Consider the following 19,169-nt stretch of genomic DNA (forward strand, 5'->3'; position numbering starts at 1 on the left):
TGATGCTAGCAGAGGTGGGCCGGGCAGCTGGGCTGTCAACACTGTGCTACCTCCCTAGACCGGTCGCATGTGCAAAGAGCTTACCTGAGTTAACAAGCTGATACCAGGGGTCTGAGTGCATGACCCCAGCTCTGTCTCCTGTATCTCAGGCTCTGGGGCTGTCTGGCCAGGGCAAGGCCCACATTTTTCTCCATTCTCTCATTGGGGAAAACAGGATGGAGGGAAACAGTCCAACTCCTTAAAAGGATAAGGTGTTTAAGAATCCTCTAGTCCTGGTGGCTCTGGGTGGCTCAGTCTGTTAAGTGTCTTCCTTTGGCTCAGGTTGTAATTCTGGAGTTCTGGGATTGGGCCCCACATCAGGCTCCTTACTCAGTGGAGAGCCTGCTTCTCCCTCTGCCTCTCCCTCTGCTTCCTGCTTGTGTTCTCTCTCTCAAATAAATAAATAATCTTAAAAGAATCCTCAAATACTTTCAAGCTCATTTGTGCAAGTTTTTACCTTCTACAGAGCACGTTCCCATGTATCTCCCATTCCCAGCACTGCCCAGCTGTGGGTACTACTGTCCACATCTGAAGGAGGCCCAAGCTGCTTTGTAAATGGGTGTTCTGACAACAGCCTAACACGTTGCTCCAACATGCAAATTCGGCCAGACCTTCCAGGTTCGAATCCCCGCTAGGGTAAGTGATACAACCCTCTGTCCTTCAGTTTCTCATTTTGTAAAGTGGGGCTACTGGTCACACCTACTTACTGGAACTGTTGTGAAGACTAAGGGATGAATGTTTTCAAGCACTTAAAACCGGACCTGGCTCTTCGCCAGCACTGTAGTAAGTGTTTACTATTATTGTTATTAATTCATTTAGCCAACATGGATTGAGGTTCACATTTGTGGAGAAAGACTGACTAGGTTCATATCCCCACTTTGCTATGCACTTCCTGGATGGCTGTGAGCATTTTACTTAACCATTCTGGGCCTTGGTTTGCTTTTCTGTAAAATGGGGACAGTAAAACTATATGTGTCCCAGGGTGATGGTGAGCGCGGGGGCTTGTTCCAGTGCCTGGCTCAGTCTAGGTGCTGAGTAAATCCAGGTACCTTCATGACTGATATCAGAGTTACTGTGACTCCTGTTGGGTCAGGCCAGACCTCCACAGCCACCGTGGGAGAAACTCACCATCACCCTGGGCAGATTCCCTCCAGAGGCTGGGAGGTCAGGTTTGGGGCTGGGGGAGCCCCATCTACCAGCACTTCAGACCCAGCCCTTCCTGGCCCGGCCCACACCGCCAAGCCCTCTCTCAACTGCAGAGAAATGGTTTCCAAACATCCACCAGGTCACCAGAACCCTCCAACAGCTTTGCCACTAATGTAGACTACAATTTAAACTCCTCACAGGAGGCCCCACAGGCCTGGCCTAATTGACCTTTGGTAGGCACTCCTTGCCTACATCACTGATGTTGGGCTCCACCTCACCCCTCCCAACCCACTGTCCCCCTCACTATTCCCCAACTGCCCCCTCCCATGGGCTCCTTGTTCCGGCAGACAGGAACGTTCGTCCCAAACCTGGACCTCTGCATGACTGGCTGCTTCTACCACAGGGACCTCCAGTCAAACGTCCCTCCTCAGGGGACTGCTGACCAGTCCTACCCTGCCACCTATTTTGTTCTGTTCACACTGCTTGTGATGCTCGGAAGGTGTCTATTGATTTGTTTAGCTGTCCACTGGAGTGGCAGTACCATGAGGACAGAAGTCTCAATCATTTCATTCATAAGGATGCTTCTGGGTGAATAAAAGCCTAACAGGGACTGCAAACAGAGGGTGCTCAATAAATGAATAAGCAAACAGGTGGCCAGGTTCTGGCTTCAGGCATCCTTTAGGGAAATGATAATGCATCTTTTTCATTATGTAATAAAAGAGGCCCAACCGCATAGTGAAAATTCCACTACATTGTGGCTGCCAACCATGGGCCTGGGAAGGCTTTCAACCCATCTCGGGGAAAAGAGGGGAGATGTCACCTTCTCCTCCCGTAAATGGCTCAGAGATGGCTCTCCTCAACCTCCTTCCCCACCCACGCCTGTCAAAGCTGCTGGGTTTAAACGCCCATGTTTCTGTTCCATATTATCAATCGTTTAATATTCAAGAGATGGCATAAATAAATATGTGAGCAATTATGTAACATGTTTGGAAACAATCTGGTTAGCCACAAAGTGCTGGGGCGAGAAGTAAAACTTGAGCAAAGTCAGAAGTCTGGGTGATCTGGGAGGTGGGGACACAGATGTGTGGCCTGTCTGGCCCTCCCCAGTTCTGTCCAGAGTTACTCATCTTCCTTGGCATACGCAGGGTGGGGTAGTAGGAAGTGAGCTGAGAATCTTGGAGGCATCACCTGGTTCTCCCTGCTCCTGTCTGGGCAGTTACTGTCTTTGCATCTGAGAAAGGGTAAGGAGGCCCCCTGGTAAGGTCAGATGAGATGATGTCTCTGAGCTCTGGCTCAGAGGATGTTCTTTCTGAAGGTAAGTTGGGTCTGATGCTGAAAGATGAGCTGTGCCAGTTCTGGTCCCTAACAGGGGTGAGATTAGGGGTGCATCCCTGGACTTTGAGGTTCATGGGTATATAATGCAAAGTGGACTGAGCCAGACAGTAATAGAGACCCAAAGAAGAGCTTCAAGAAGACAGAGGAAGACATGCTTCCCAGGAAGGAGCTGGAGAAATCTTACAGAACTGCCACATGGGCTGGCTCTGGAAGGCAGGGTGGCGCTGTGACCCCAGAGAGAGAGCTGCCCCATTTAGCTAACATGCATTAGGCATCCAGTATGTCTGTTCAGTCAACAAGCATTTATTGAGCCCCTACTAGGTTTTAGCTACTGTGCTAAGGACTTTACATGGATCATCTTTGCTTGGACTTCATAAGACAGAGATGCTGCCATTATCCCTGTTTTACATATGGGAACTGAGACTCAGCTCACCAGGTGAGGTGCTGCCTTCCTTCTCTGAATTTTAGGCCATAATCCCTATTTAAATGCAAAAGGGATGTGGGGCAGTTTTCCCAAATCAAAACAATGGTGTATAAATAATTCATGTGCCTTCTCTGAGGTTGCAACAGGGAAGGGAGCTGCTGTCAAACTCTGCTTCCCTGCTCAGCTGACCCTCCATCAGCAGCCCCCAAACACTGCTTTCTTCCATATCTATCCCACCCCCCAGCCCCAGCCCAACCCATTTCCAACTCACCCCTCCAAGTCTTCAGGTTAAATGAGAAGTGTCAGGATTTGGAAAATGGGGCCCATGTCTTGCTGGCTCTGGGGACTGGGTGATGAAGTTCAGCTCTGGAAAAGGGGAGATGGCATTGGTTAGGGTTGGGTGATCTGATAGGGAGCCAGTCAGGAAAGAATAAAGAGGGACTCGTGCTGGGGAGTGTCCCCTGTGTACCTGCACTGGGCGTGGGCCAGGGCCAGCATCAGGGGTGGGTGCAGACCGAAGAGAAGCAGGAGTGGCCCAGTTCCCCAAGTACCTCCCAGGAGCTGATTTGCCCTCCAGGTTCCTCATCAAGACCTTCCTGTGGGTATCCCGCCCCACCCCCACCGGGCCTCCCAGGCTCCAGGCCCTCTGAGGGGAGCAAGTCCAGCCCTAGCAGGGTGTCAGATGGGGTAATCCATCAGCTGGCTGGTGTGACCTTCAAGGGTAGGAGTGGTGCAGAGTGGGCACAAGTGTGTGCTCTGGACAGACAGAGGCCCTTGGGCAAGTGGCTTTGTTTCTGAGTCTGCTTCTCCATCTGCAGGATAGAGATAATAATACCTATTATTCAGGATTTTTGAGAGGAGTAACCAAAGTATAATGTGTGTAAAGGCCTTAGCTTCTAGAAGTGTTTCTTAAATAGCAGCAGAAGAGAATGGATGCTAAATGGCTCTCCAATGTCAGGTTCCATTTCTTTACCTATACTCATTTGTAACTATCCCTATACTCATTTGTAACTTTCTATTTTTTTTATTGTTTTTAAAATTTTTTTTAAACTTCCTATTTTTTTAAAAAAAGATTTTGTTTATTTATTTGGCAGAGAGAGACACCGCGAGAGAGGGAACAGAACCAGGGGGAGTGGGAGAGGGAGAAGTAGGCTTCCCGCTTGATCCCAGGTCCCCAGGATCATGACCTGAGCCTAAGTCAGACATTTAATGACTGAGCCACCCAGGGGTCCCTTCTATTTTGAAATAATTATTCATTCAAAGCAAGTTGTAAAGGAATGTATAGGGACGTCTCATGCACTTTCCCCCAGTTATGCCAGTGTTCAGGGATGTCCTGGGTACCTTCTCCCAGCTGACCTGGGAGAGTTCACATCTCGCACTAGAGTGCACTCTCAAAACCAGGCATGTGACATTAGTACAATCCATGGAGATAATTCAGATTTCACCAAGTTACATGTACTTGTGTGTGTGGATCTATGCAATATGATCACTTTGCAGTTTTCTCTAAGCATCACACTCAAGATATAGATCTGTTCACCAGCACAACTTCCTTGGGCCACTCCTTCATAGTCATATCTCCTCCCTCCCTGACTTCATCCCTGACTCCTGGAAATCATGATTCTGTTCTCCATCTCTATAATATTGATATTTCAACGGTGTTCTATAAATGGAACCATACAATATGTAACCTTTGGGGACTGGCTTTCTTCACTCAGCCCAGTTCTCTGGAGATTCATCAGGTTCTGTGTGTATCAATAGTTCACTCAATGATATGAAGGGACCACAGCTTGTTTATCCATTTATCTGGTAAAGGACATCTGGGTTATTTCCAGTTTTTGGCTATGATGACTAAAACTACTATAAATATTTCTGTACAGGGTGTTTGTGTGAATGTAAATTTTCATTTATTTGGGATAAATGTCTGAGAGTACAATTGTTGGGCTGCATGGTAGTTGCATATGTAGTTGTGTGTGTGTGTGTTTAAAAGAAATATCCAAACTGTTTTCCAGAGGGGCTGTGTGCCAATTTATATTCCCACAAGCAGCATATGAATGATCCAATATTTCTGCCTCCTGGTCAGCATTTGATTTTGTATTTTTGCCATTCTGACAGGTGTGTAATATCTCATTGTGGCTTTAACTTGCCTTCTTTATTGGCTAATGATGTTGAACATCTTGTCATGTGCTTATTTGTCACCTGCACATCCTCTTTGGAGAAATGTCTCTTTGTGACTTTTGCCCATTTTCCAATTAGATTGTTAATTTTTTTTTTAACAGTTGAGTTTTGAGTTTTTTTTGTTTTTGGTCAGATACTGGTACTTTGTCAGATTTAGTAATTTGCAAATATTTTCTCCCAGCCTGTAGCTTGTCTTTTTGTTCTCTTGAAAGAATGTTTTGTAGCACACAAGCTTTTAATTTTGGTGAAGTCCACTTTATCTCTTTATTTTTTATTTTTAATGGATCATGATTTTGGGACCAAGTCTGAGCTGAAGATTTTCTTTTAAATATTTTTCTTAAAAGTTTTGTAGTTTATATTCTATATTCAAGTCTATGATCCGTTTGAGCCAATTTTTGTGTAAGGTGTGAGGCTTGGGTAGATTTTTTGTTGGTGGTGGTGTTTGCCCAGAGATACCCACTTTGCTTCAACATTATTATTGTTATTATTTTTTATAAATGAGAATTTTCATTTTATTTGTTTTTTTTTAACATTTTATTTATTTATTCATGAGAGACAGAAAGAGAGAGAGGGAGGGAGGCAGAGGGAGAGGGAGAAGCAGGCACCCTGCTGAGCAAAGAGCCTGGTATGGGACTAGAACCCAAGACCCTGGGATCATGACCTGAGCCAAATCATTTAACTGACTGCCCCACCCAGGTGCACCACTTCAACATTACTTTTTGAAAAGGTTATTACCTTTCTTCCACTGAATTGCTTTGAACCTTTGCCAAATATTGGTCCATTGTATGCATCTATTTCTGGATCCTCTATTCCATTCCATTAATCTATGCATCATCACTGACAATACCACACAGACTTGGTTTCTAGATAAGTCTTGAAGTGAAGTAGAATTATTCTCATTTTATTCTTCTTTGTCAAAACTGTTTCAGCTCTTCTAGCCTCTTTGCCTTTCCACATAATTTTTAGAATAATCTTTTCCACATTTACAAAAATTTTGCTGGGATTTTGGTAGCAACTGCACAGAACTGACATCTTTACTAACTTGAGTCTTTGGATCCATGAACACACTATGGCCACTTCATTCATTTAGATCTTCCTCATCAGTATTTTGTAGTTTTTGGCATAAAAATCTTATGCATGTGTCTTAAATTTACCCTATATATTTTTTGTGTGATTGTATATGGCACTGTATTTTTAATTCTGGTGTCCACATATTCTTTGCTACTATACAGATACAATGGTTTGTTTGTTTGTTTGTTTGTTTTGCATGTTTATATTTTGTTTTCTGCGACCTTACTGAACTCGGTTACTAGTTCTGGGACGGTTTTGTTTTGTTTGTTCTGTAGATTCACTGGGATTTTTTTTTTTTTTTTTTTTAACACAATGAAGTTATCTGCACATAGGGACAGTTTAATTTCTTCTTTTCAATCTGGGTGCCTTTTCTTGTTTTAATGCCCTGGTGAGATTGCCTAGCACTGTTTGGATGTAAGTGGTCAGAGCTGATTGCCTTGCTTTGTTTCCAGTTTTAGTGGAAAGCCTTTGGTTTTTAATAATTAAGTATCATGTTAGCTGTAGTTTTTAAATTAGATGTTCTTCATCAAGTTGAGGAAATTCCCTATTCCTATTTTTCTGAGCATTGTATTATGAATGGGTATTGAATTTCATCAAATGCTTCCTGCATTGATGGATATGATCATGTGACTTTTCTTCTTTAGCCCATTAACATGGTGGATTATATTAATTGATTTTTAAATGCTGAACCAACCTTACATTCCTAGAGTAAACCCTCTTGGGTTCTGAGGCATAATTGTTTTTATATATTGCTGAATTCTATTTGATAATGTTTTGTGAAGGATTTTCACATATGTATTCATGAGGGATGCTGGCTCATAGATTTTATTGGTTGTGCTATTGTGTGGTTTTCATACTGGGGTAATACTGGCTTCATAAATTGTACTGAAAGTGTTTATCTTCTTTGGAGTTTTCTCAGCCTCATGAATCTTTTTGTCTCCTTATGTCATATTTTGTCTTATGTTTATAAGGGTTTGTTGTTTGTTGTTTTTGTTGTTAGTGGTGTTGGCTGGGTTTTTTGTTTGTTTGGTTTTGGTTTTTGGGGGGCCAGATTTGGGGAGTTTTCCGCCACTGTTTCTTCGGGTACTTTTTCAGCCCCCACTCCCTTTCTCATCTTTTTCTAGGAGTTCAATGACATAAATATTAGATCTTTTGCTAAAGTCCCACAGTTCTCTGAAGGTTTATTCTTTCTTTTTTTTTTTTAAGATTTTTATTTATTTATTTGACAGAGATCACAAGTAGGCAGAGAGGCAGGCAGGCAGAGAGAGAGAGAGAGAGAGAGAGAGAAGAAGGGAAGCAGGCTCCCTGCTGAGCAGAGAGCCTGATGCCGGCTTGATCCCAGGAACTTAGGATCATAACCTAAGCTGAAGGGACAGGCTTTAACCCACTGAGCCACCTAGGCACCCCACTGAAGGTTTTTTCTTTTATTTTTTGTTATTCAGATTAGATAACCTGATTAGATAAATTTTTTGTCTTATATTCCGGTTCAAATATTCCTTCCTTTGTTGTTAAGTCTGCTGTTAAGCACATCCACTGAGTTTTTTTTTCTTTTTAATTTCAGTTATCATATTTTTCAGTTCCAAAATTTCCATTTGGTTCTTCTCTATGTCTTCCACTGCTTTGCTGGGATTTTCTTTTCTTTTCTTTCTTTTTTCTCATCTCTTTCAAGTGTGTTCATAACTGCTCCTTGAAGTATTTTTATGATGGCTACTTCAAAATCTTTGTCAGACAATTCTAACATCTCTGGCATCTCAGTGTTGGCATCTATTGATTCCTTTTTTTCATTCAGTTTAATATCTTTCTAGTTCTTAATAAAAGTGAATTTTAATTGAAATTTGAGGATCTGGGAAATTATGTTATGAGCCTCCAGATCTTTTTTTAAATCTTCTATTTCAGTTGGCTTCCTCTCATATTGCACTAATAGAGGAAGGGGACTGGGGAATGCCAGCTCCCCATTAGACCTCCACTGACACCTCCCTGACTTGGAGGATTGGAACAACTTATTACTGTTCCCAACATAGTCTCCACTGGCACCATGAGCACTGGAGGTGAGGTCTTATTACCACCCGGTGGGGAATGAAAGTCCTGGCTCTCTACTTGGTCTTCTCTGATACCACCTATTTTGGACCGGGGGTGTGTGTGCTAGGGTGCCTCACAGTCTGATGAAGGTAGAAATCCAGTCTCCCCACAGGATCATTGTTGGTGGGGTAAGGCCATAATGTTTTCTATGGTGTTTGGCTGGAATAGTTTTGTCTAAAAAAGTGTCTGTTTTGCTAGGTTGCCCTCTTCCTTGTTCTTCAGCTAAAGAGAGCAGGCTCCCCACCCCCATTGGCATTTCCTCATCTCTGGCTTCTTCAACTCCAACACCAGGAGACATGAGGCAAAACTACTGCCACCAGGAAATCGCTACCATGTTGTTTCTTGGGTCCCCAGGTCCCTAGTGGGTTTGTTCTTTGCCATTCAGAGTTTTCTAATTTTGTTTTATATATAATGTAGAGGGGTTTTAGTTGTACTTAATGAGAGGAATAGGAAAAACCACTTCTGTTCTATGTTCCTGGAAGCAGAAGCCCACCTGAAACCCGCTTAACAAGTGTTTCCCTGTTCCCTGGAGTTTTTTTTTAGAGTTCCCTCTACCTTCTTAACACTGCTAAGGAGATCAAATCAGATTTCCTGACATGCTTGTCATTTCTTTCTTTCTTTTTTTTGTTAGTGCTATACTTTTTTTTTTAATTTTTTATTTTTTATAAACATATATTTTTATCCCCAGGGGTACAGGTCTGTGAATCCCCAGGTTTACACACTTCACAGTACTCATCATAGCATATACCCTCTCCAATGTCCATAACCCCACCCCCCTCTCCTGACCCCCCCTCCCCCCAGCAACCCTCAGTTTGTTTTGTGAGATTAAGAGTCACTTGTGGTTTGTCTCCCTCCCAATCCCATCTTGTTTCATTCATTCTTCTCCTACCCCCTTAATCCCCCATGTTGCATCTCCACTTCCTCATATCAGGGAGATCATATGATAGTTGTCTTTCTCTGATTGACTTATTTCACTAATGCTTGTCATTTCTTATGGGCTTTTAGTTTTCTACTGGACTCAGGTGAGTGTCTACCTGTCTGGTAGGAGACAAAAGGAACTTTGGGTTTTCAGGAAGCCTTTTCCTTTCAAAGCTATAGGTGGTGGTGAGTAACTTAGAACAGAGCCCCAAAGACACTGATCCAGCAGGGCATCTCTTTAAGGGTCACCAGGCCTAGTCTTTCTAGGTCTCTTTAGGAGAATACAGGTATCCAGGCAGTGTTGCCAATCACAAATGGCTTAAGCAGGGTGTGAAATTTCATAATGTTGCCTTATTCCCCATGGTGGCTGGTTCCTCCTGCCTGGACTGTGCATTACCATTTCTAAGGGACTTTCACATCTGGGCCTTATTTGTCCCCCTCCCCAGCTCTGGGCGGCAGGATCAGCTACCACCCCTTATGTGTGAAGTGTCCAGCTTCCAGAAGGCAGTGACATATCCAGGGCCATTTCATACCCAGTTTTTATAACTTTGGCACCTATGTAATTTCTGTGGCTTCGTACTGTTTGGCCCCATATCTTCTCTGTATTGTTCAGTAGGTCAGCAGTTCTCAAAGTGTGGTCCATATGCTTCTGTGGGTTCCTGAGACCCTTGTAGGGGATCTGAGAGGTCAAAACTATTTCCCAAACAACAGTAAGATGTTACTGCCACCTTCACTGTGCTGATATTTGCACTGCTGGTACAAAAGCAATGGCAGGTACGCCTGCTGGTGACCTAGCACAAATCAAAGGAGAGGCACCAGATTGTCCTAGCAGTCACTGTATTCTTCATCACTGCACAGTTACGGTAAAAAAGGCCAGCCTCACTTGGGAATGTCCTAGACAAAGCAGTAAGAATGATTCGCTTTCGTTTTTGTTTTTGTTTTGTTTTTTTTTACAGATTTTATTTATTTATTTATTTGACACAGAGAGAGAGAGAGCACAAGCCGGGGGAATGGCCTGCAGAGGGAGAGGGAGAAGCGGGGTCCCCACTGAGCCAGGAGCCTGATGTGGGGCTTGATCCCAGGACTCCGGGATCGTGACTTGAGCTGAAAGCTGATGCTTAAACCAACCAAGCCACCCAGGCACCCCTGGTGCCAGCATGATTCACTTTATTAATCATTAGGAACAGGAAATGGGAAGCATGTGCAGAGCACTACTGTGGCACAGTGAAACGTGACAAGTGTTAGAGGTAAAGCTCTTGTGTGATCGTTTGAGTTGCAAACTGAATGAGCCTCCATTTTCTCGAAATGCCATTTTTACATAAAAGAAGAACTGACAGACAAAGGCTGGTTATTCAGACTTTAGTATTTGGCAGTATTTGGCAGACATTTTCTCAAAAATGAACAAAGTGCCCGTATCACCTTAAGGAAAACAACTGACAGTACTTGTTGCCAAAGACACAGTTTGGACTTTTAAAGTGAAAATTAGAATTTTGAAAACTTGTATCTGCCATCATGAATCTGACAGCTTCCTAATACTAATAAAGATGTTTATGATGAGGTCACTGGTGTGATAACAAATATGATTTTTAAAAATACTGTGTAACAAAATGTGCAAATATTTGAAAGATATCTGCATAACTCAATGAGCCAGTATTTTTTTTTTTTTAAAGATTTTATTTATTTATCAGAGAGAGAGAGAGAGAGAGAGCGAGCACAGGCAGACAGAGTGGCAGACAGAGGCAGAGGGAGAAGCAGGCTCCCTGCTGAGCAAGGGGCCCCATGTGGGACTCGATCCCAGGACGCTGGGATCATGACCTGAGCCCAAGGCAGCTGCTTAACCAACTGAGCCACCCAGGCGTCCCAATGAGCCAGTATTTTCTAAGTGCTCAGTGCATGATGTTCCAAAAGCAAGGATAGGTAAAGATGAATCACAGTATGAGAGAGAGAGAAAAAAAAAAAAAGGATTTCAATGTGAAAGAAGAAAAGTTCATTAAAATGGCTTCAGATTCTTCATTGCAACTGATTTTTAAGATGCTATCTCTTATGACCTAATTGTGTCCTCTTTAAAATTCATATGTTGCTATCCTAGTCCCCAGTACTCAGGATGTGACTGTATTTGGAGATAGGGCCTTTAAAGAGGTGGTTAAATTAAAATGAGGCCATGAGGATGGGCCCTAATGGCATATGACAGATATTCTTACAATTAGAGGAAACGTGGACACACAAAGAAGCACCAGGGATGTGTGTGCATGGAAGAAGGACCATGTGAGGACACAGGGAAAAGAGTCCAAAGCAAAAGTCCTCAGAAGATACCCAACCTGCTGATGCCTTGATCTTGGACTTCTGGCCTCCAGAATGGTGAGAAAATACATTCCTGTTGTTTAAGTCCCCCAGTCTGTCGTATTTTGTTATAGCCGCCCTAGCAAACTAATACACTATCACTTGTTAAGTTTGGGTGTAGTATCAAAGTAAAATATCTACAATTGTCTGAAAAGGCTATTAAAATGCTCTTCTCTTTTCTGACAGCATATCTCGGTGAGGCTAGAATTTCTTCATATACATTAACTGTAACATCACATGGCAACAGACTGAACGCAGAAGCAAATGAGAATCCAGCTGTCTTCAATTAAGTCATTAAAGACATTTTCAAAAATATAAAACAACATCACTCTTCTCACTAATTTTTTTTTGTTTTGGAAAATATAGCTATTTTTCATAAAATATGTTGAATGTGTTACCATAATGAGTTTATTATTGTTCTTTTAAAATGAGTTAATAAATAAGCATCAAAATGTCAGTTTTCACTTCTGACTTGGTAAATGCAGAAGACAGTATTCACATAAGCAAAACTCATTGGGGATCTCAATCATTTTTTTTTCTCCTCACCATCTCAATCATTTTTAAGGGTGTAAAGGTCCTGAGACAAAAAGTTGAGAGTGGCCAACTGAGCATTTCCAAAACCTGAGTCAATCGAATGTGATGGTCAAGATAGTTCCTATGTGTCCTTTGATTAATCTTATGGGTTTTTTTTTTTTCTTAATAACTTGCTTGATTAAAACTTCTTAAACACATTTATTTTAAAAGGAATTTTTTTTTTTTTTTTTAAGTGAGAGAAGACATGTATGCAGGGGGTGGGGAGGGGCAGAAGAGGAGGGTTTGCTTAGTTTCCTAAGCAAACTCCACACTCAGCATGGAACCTGAGTGGGGCTTGACCCTGAGATCCTGACCCGAGCTAAAATCAAGAGTCTGATGCCCAACTGACTGAGCCACCCAGGTGCCCCTACAAAGAAACTTTTGTCACTACCATCAGTAGAAAACCAGGGCCACCTACCACAAATAAAAATTGACCAGAGCAACAGGATGTCCTTATGTTTGGTGGATCCAATTGTCCCCCTAAGACCATGAGCCCAAGTCTCTCTGCTCAGAGTTTAGCCAATGTTTATATGGGGTGTGTGTGTGGGGTGGAGGTCATAATTAAACATACACTAGTTTTAGACAGAATCTTTTGTCTCGATGTGGCTTGTAAGACTGAAAGAGAACTGAATTTTCCTGTCAGGTGATGGGCTGTTTATTTCATTCACCTAATGCCCTCTTAGGTACCATCAGAGGAACATGTCTGGCACTTAGGGAGGCTCAGATTTAATGGCACCCAGAGCACTTCTATCTTCACAAATGGTGCTTCTGCCTCCTTGAAGGCAGACATGGGAGAGGGTCCTGCTTGTACTCATGAGTCCAAGAACACTGACCTCAGCAACTAAGCTCATGGAAATGGTGCATTCTAGCTCAGGCAAACACATGATATGTTTTTCTTTGCAGCCCCCTTCAACAACACATCAGTGGTGGCCTGCAGACACCTCAACTCCAGCTTGTGCATGCTCCACTCTTGATTTCATCCCCCTCCCAAATCTGTTTTTCCACTATGTTCCTTCTCTAGGTGAATAGCACCATGGCCAAGAATGTTCCCAGCAATATTGTTTGTAAGAGCTGAATCAGAGAAACAACCCACACTTCCACCAGCAAGAGAATGAATCAACAGATGGTGATCTCTTCAAGCCACGGAATATTATACAGCAATAAGAATGCATGAACTCAGCTGCACATTGATGAGTCTGAGATATCTAATGTTGCCAGAAAGAAGAAAGTCTCATAATGTTATATACTGTATGATACCATTTAAAAGAACTAAAACAAAAGTAAAACTAAACAATAGGTGTTGTAAGCATACATATATGAGATAAGAATGTTTAAAAAGAAAAAGCATATGGAAATTCTTTGTACTTTCTGCTCAGTTTTTCTGTGGACCTAAAACTGCTCTAAAAAATACAGTCTACAGAAAAAACACAAGGAAATGATAAACACAGGATGATCATTTCCTCTGGGGAGGCAGGGGCGTGGGATGGGGATACTCACACAGGAATAGGCAAATTATTGGTGACATTCTAGTTTGTGGGTTGAATGGTAGGTCCATGCTATACATTGCATTATTAAACTAACATATGCTACATAATTTCTTTTGTATGTATCAAATATAATATTAGAAGCCAGAAAAAAGGAAAAAAATATAGTCTCTGAACTGGCAATTTTGCTTCTTAGGAGTCTATTCTAATGGAAATAACTGGAAATGCAAACAACATTTCAGTCATAAAGATGTTCATTACAGTGTTTTCCTTTTTAAATCATAGCAATAACTTGGACACAATCTAAATGTCCAACTGTAGGGGATTCTTTACATAAATTACTGAGTGGTCACAGGATAGAATATCATGTTTTCAAATAATTTTTAATGACCGAAGAAAATTTCTTAATAACCTTAAATGAAAACTGTAGAGAGCTGCAATAAAATAGAATCTCAATTTTCATGACCCCAATAAGGAATGTATTATGTTTATAGTATAGAAAAAAGATATAATATTGAAAATTATAATCATAAAAGATAGAATGTTCCCCAAATGTCAACATTGGTGGGCTTAAGGTCTTTGGTTCTTCTATATAATGTCTATATTGCCCTGTTGTCTATAGTAAACATATTTGCAGGGAAACACGCTAGCACGTAGTACATTAATACAGAAAGACCAGCTTGCTCATCTCCCAGCACCTCACTGCCCCCTCCCCTCAAATGATTATCCAGCTGCCTCCTGAGGCTGGAGTTTAATGTCTGATAAGCCCTTGTCAGCCCCTGTCGCCCCTCCACCAGGAAGCAAGAGGGGAAGGAAAGAAAGCCTCAGACACCCCTCTCCACACCTGTCCCTTCCCGCTTGCAGCCTCCAGACTGAAGTTCCCCCTCGGTGTGTCCCCTTGCCCACCTCAGCCCAATCCTTCTTCCCCTGGGCCCATTCTACCTGGCCCCTCTTTCCAGGGCCACCTACTAGGAAAGAGGAAGTAGCCAGTTCTCTGATCTTTGCATGGCTCTGGCCTAGCCAACCTCTCCACACAGCTGAGGTCACCAGCCCCTACATGGTAGCATGAAGGGATAGCCTCTTGGATGACTCTTCTCCAGACCCTGACTTGGGACCTACCAGGGACTCCTCCTTTTCCCCACTTCCCCTCTCCAGAGATAGAAACCAGCCCCTAAGTGTCACTACCACATCTTTATCTTCTCCTGCTATGAAGCCACTTGCCTGTCAAATTGATGAGGAGTGGCTTATTGACCTCATTGCTCCATTTTATAAATGGGAAGACTGAGGCACTCAGAGGTAAGGCCATATATCCTAGAGCACACAGCTAAAGGAGTTTAACTCAGGATTCGAGCCTAGGTTGTGTGGTTCCCAAATCTAGTAGGTTTTGCTGCCTCATGCTCCAGGCCCGCTGCTCCCATCAGTAAGCGCTCTGCACTTGAGCAATGTCCTCTTTGAGTCAAAAATAAATTGAGGCTCAATTCTGCTGTGCCATCTGCCACACTAATTCAGAGGCAGAAATGTTGACTTACTGTAGTGAGGGAATGCTCCTACAGCAGGGAACTGAGCAGTGAGAGGCCCCAGACCTCCTGGGTTTCCCTGGCTGGGGGCTGGTGGATCATATAGGCATGGGAAGACAAGATGGGCTGCAGCAGACACAGGTCTCAGGAGATGGCTGGGGAGAGCTGTGGGTTCTGCGTCAGCATGCCTGGACCAAAGCTGACAGCCACTGAAGTGGGTGGCCATGGACAAGTCTTCTCCTCTCCTTGAGCCTCAGTTTCTTCACCAAAAGGAATTGGAACATATGATTCTTCCTAAACCCAACAAGGTTACATCCTATGGCTCTAGGTCTCAGGGATGGGGGTGCCTCCACATTCCTGGTCCTTTGGGGTTGACAACCGTCCATGGGGAGAAAGCGAGGGATTCCTAGAGAGTGGAATTGACTGGCCCAAGGTCACATCATTCCTGACAACAACATCAACACAATGATAACAATACTCCCCTACCTATAATGCACCTTCCCAAAGCACTCTCATGCCCATTATTTCATTCACAGTCTCCATTTTACAAAGGAGGAAACAGAATGAGAGAGGGAGAGAGAGTCACCTAAGACCACAAAGCTGGTTTGTGTCAGGGAGGACAGATCCACATTCCCATGCATCTGGTCCATGGAACTCCTAAAGTTTAGTCTCCAGAGAAGCTGCCCTTATTGACTTTCCTCCTTCGAAGGCAAAATCATCCTGTGCCAAAGGTGGGAGAGACACTCAACCCAGGAAATTTTCAGTTTAGACATTTGACAAATATGTGTCCTATGCTATAAGAATAGTCACAGAGCATCCCAGTCAGAGGGTTTGCCCAGCACCTTCCACATATGTGGCACTCAATCCAAAGGCAGTTGGGAGGAGAACTGGATGAGGAATCTAGTCTTGGCATTGCACCCCCCCCCTTAGCTGTGTGATGTGAGGGGAGGGGGTTGGATGAGGCAGTTTGCAGGGTCCTCACTATTCCAGGCACTACCCTGGTTACTACTGGAAGTACATCTGTCATTTCTCATTCATCTTCTGTTAGGCAGGAGAGGCCATGGGTGTTGGATGGCCAGGACACTGCTGGCTAGGCTCACTGATATACCCCAATGCTTGGCACTAATTAGGACCATGTTACGACTTGTAGATTGGTGGTGAGGTTTTAAGGAGCAGATCCCATAGGCATCTGTTTTGTATCACACACAGGATGCTGGGAAAAAGTCTCTTGAGGCTGCCACACATCAAATGCTTAGTATGGTCTGTACTCCAAACCCTACATAATCCCACTTAATCCTCATAATGGCACTAAGAGAGCAGAGATGTTGCTGTTGTCCTGCCCCTAATCCCCAGATCTATCTACTGTGCTGCAATTTCCCCCACAACATCTGTATCTCTTTGCCTGAGGGTCTCCTCTGGTGAGCAGAACATCTACAAGTTCTAAAGAAGTAACACCACTCCCCCAACTCTAGCAGCTCTCAGCCAATAAGTATTGGGAGTTGGAAGCTGATGTATAAATACTCCAGCTCCCCTGTTCCTAGGGCAGGAAAACTATGAGCTGTGGGCTCTATTCTGGCTCTTAGAATGCTCAGTGTGATTGAACTTCAGTCGCCAATAGTGATAATTAACTTGCTTGAAAATACCCCCTTCCCTTTCCTGTTGTATTTCTCCACTCTCTTACTAGCATTCCTTGCCTTCCAAAGAAATTGTTCGTATTTGAATCATTGTCTTATGGTCTGCTTCTGGAAGAAACTAGTCTGAAACAAAAGGCACTAATATTTCCACTTTGATGGAGGGTAAGCCAGTGCCCAGAGAGGAGTAACTTTCCCAGGGTGACACAGAAAGTCTAGATCTGAACCCAGGACTGTTTAACCTCTGATGGTTTGTTTCGATCATTACATATGCCAGGAAGAAAGAACTCAGTGAGATCGAGGGTCTAATGAGAGAATGGCTATGGAAGAACATTCACTCACTCACTCATTCATTCATTCAAAGACTTCTTATTGAAATCATTACTTCTCAAGTCCTGAACTGGGTGCTTAGGATAGACTGGTTAAATGCACTCTCTCTGGAATCTTGGGGACCTGGGCTCAAATCCAGGCTTTAATGATGTGTCAGCTGTGTGATGTAGGCGAATAATTCAATCTCTCCTGCACTCTGCATTGTTGTATGTCAAATGGTGCCTATTGCACAGGCTCACACATATAGGTAAGTGCTCACTACACGTTAGTTCTAACGTGATGGTGAAATCAGAGCTGAAAACTGGGAAGTGATATGTGGCAGCTATACTGTCAATTTTAGCATGTCATATCACTTAGGCCTGCCAGGGGTTAAAATGAATGAGGGGTGGAGAAGTTTAAGGCTTGCATTTCTCCCTATTTTCCTTCCTCTTTCCCTCTCTTCCTTCTTTCCACCCTCCCAAGTTCCATGCCCCCTGCTCCTTGCTGGGCTTTGTGTTGGGCACTGGGACACAGAGATGACAAGACTGAACCCAGGGAGTTCCCGGGGCCCAGGGAAGTTGGGGAGATAGACAAGGAGACAGTCTAGCTCAGTATGGTGAACAAAGGCCAGCATAAGCACAGGACAGAGGAGCATAAAGAGGGGCACTGGACCCTGCCTGGTGATACTAGAGTGGAAGAGAGTAAGCCATATGGCTCACAAAGAGGTTAAGTCACCTGCTCAAGGCTCCCACAGCAAATAAATGTACCTCAGGCTCCAAATCCCATGGGATTGTAAATATCCTGCTATGTGATCGCACCCTTTTTTTTTTTTTTAAGATTATATTTATTTATTTGAGAGACAGTGAGAGAGAGCGCATGAGAGGGGAGAAGGTCAGAGGAAGAAGCAGACTCCCCATGGAGCTGGGAGCCCGATGTGGGACTCGATCCCGAGACTCCAGGATCATGACCTGAGCCGAAGGCAGTCGTCCAACCAACTGAGCCACCCAGGTGCCCCTGATCGCACCCTTTTAAGAGCCCCATGGAATCCATAATAACAATGACTTCTATTGCCAAGATAGGTCTTGGGGACTCAGCCCAAGGGAGCCTTTTGTGGCTGGGTAGCCACAAAAAACTCCAGGGTCTCTAAAGTCTCAGTAGAAGGAGCAACTAAAAAGTGGAAAACAATATGAAAGCCACCAATATTTATTTCACAGGGAAGCAAGGAAAGCAGATAAGACATATTAACTTTCTCTGAGAATTAGAAGCTGAGCAAAAGTGACAAGACACTTTACTGAAGAATAAGAACACTGAAGAAAAAGTTGTGCTTAGAGCATTTTCCTTGCTGTAGACCACTGTTCTTCTTTTCAGTCACCTCAAGATCAAGTATGTAACAATATATTTTTTTCCTGTGTGTTTTTTTCTGTTAACAAAGAGAGACACTGGATCCTAATTTTACAGATCAGATTTTTGTTTGTTTGTTTTCAGAAAGCCCACCATTCTCTGTGACTTTTTTTTTTTTTTTTTTTTTTTAAGGATCTTGTATAATCTGAGGTATAGATCTTTTATTTTCTGGGGTTAAAAACTTCTCCCTTCCAGAAGGACACATTCTCAGCGTTCCAATGAAAGTCAGCCTGGACACAAGTTCTGATACACTGAAACTCATTTTATAGGAACTCTGTCGAGACTTAAGGTCTCTATTCCAGGAACCCAGGCTGCCTGGTCAACATTGCACACTATTCTGATTATGGCAAGTATCAATGTCACCCCAAAGTCTACGAATGAGTGGCAGAAGAGTTTTAAATAGTAGGAAATCCATGTTGGGTGTGGTCATGCTACAGATGGAGGGGAAACATTCACAGTTGCTGTGAGAGAGAAGGAAGCTATTATGCCCAGTGGCTAAAGTCTTCTGCAGAGCAGAGCATAACCCCAATCTGGGCCAGACTATTGGCAGGATATGGCTCACCCTGCTGGTCCTTTGGCTGAAAGGGGCCGTCTGGCTTTTCTAGACTTTGGCTGAGCAAGTTTAAGGCTCAGACAGGGCTGAGGTAGGTGGGAATGCACATGGATGCTTTCTTTTATGCCTATTTCTTTCTGGTCTGGGTAACACAGCAAAAGGGTCCATTGAAAA

The 19,169-nt window shown here is 43.3% G+C and overlaps 1 protein-coding gene across 10 annotated transcripts in view; it reads right to left on the reverse strand.

Moving 5' to 3' along the window:
* ATP2B2 (ATPase plasma membrane Ca2+ transporting 2) overlaps nt 1–19,169 on the reverse strand; it is a 367,144-nt gene that overhangs the window by 191,039 nt on the left and 156,936 nt on the right. For 8 of the 10 annotated variants that reach the window (XM_059161734.1, XM_059161732.1, XM_059161731.1 and 5 more), the window contains one exon: nt 3,216–3,310. The exons of the other annotated variants lie outside the window; for them this stretch is intronic. The gene's annotated coding sequence lies outside the window, so the exon portion shown is untranslated. The remainder of the gene's footprint in view (nt 1–3,215; nt 3,311–19,169) is intronic. 10 annotated transcript variants of the gene reach the window in all.

The sequence above is a fragment of the Mustela lutreola genome, chromosome 2, assembly GCF_030435805.1.
Source record: "Mustela lutreola isolate mMusLut2 chromosome 2, mMusLut2.pri, whole genome shotgun sequence".
Lineage (NCBI taxonomy): Eukaryota > Metazoa > Chordata > Mammalia > Carnivora > Mustelidae > Mustela > Mustela lutreola.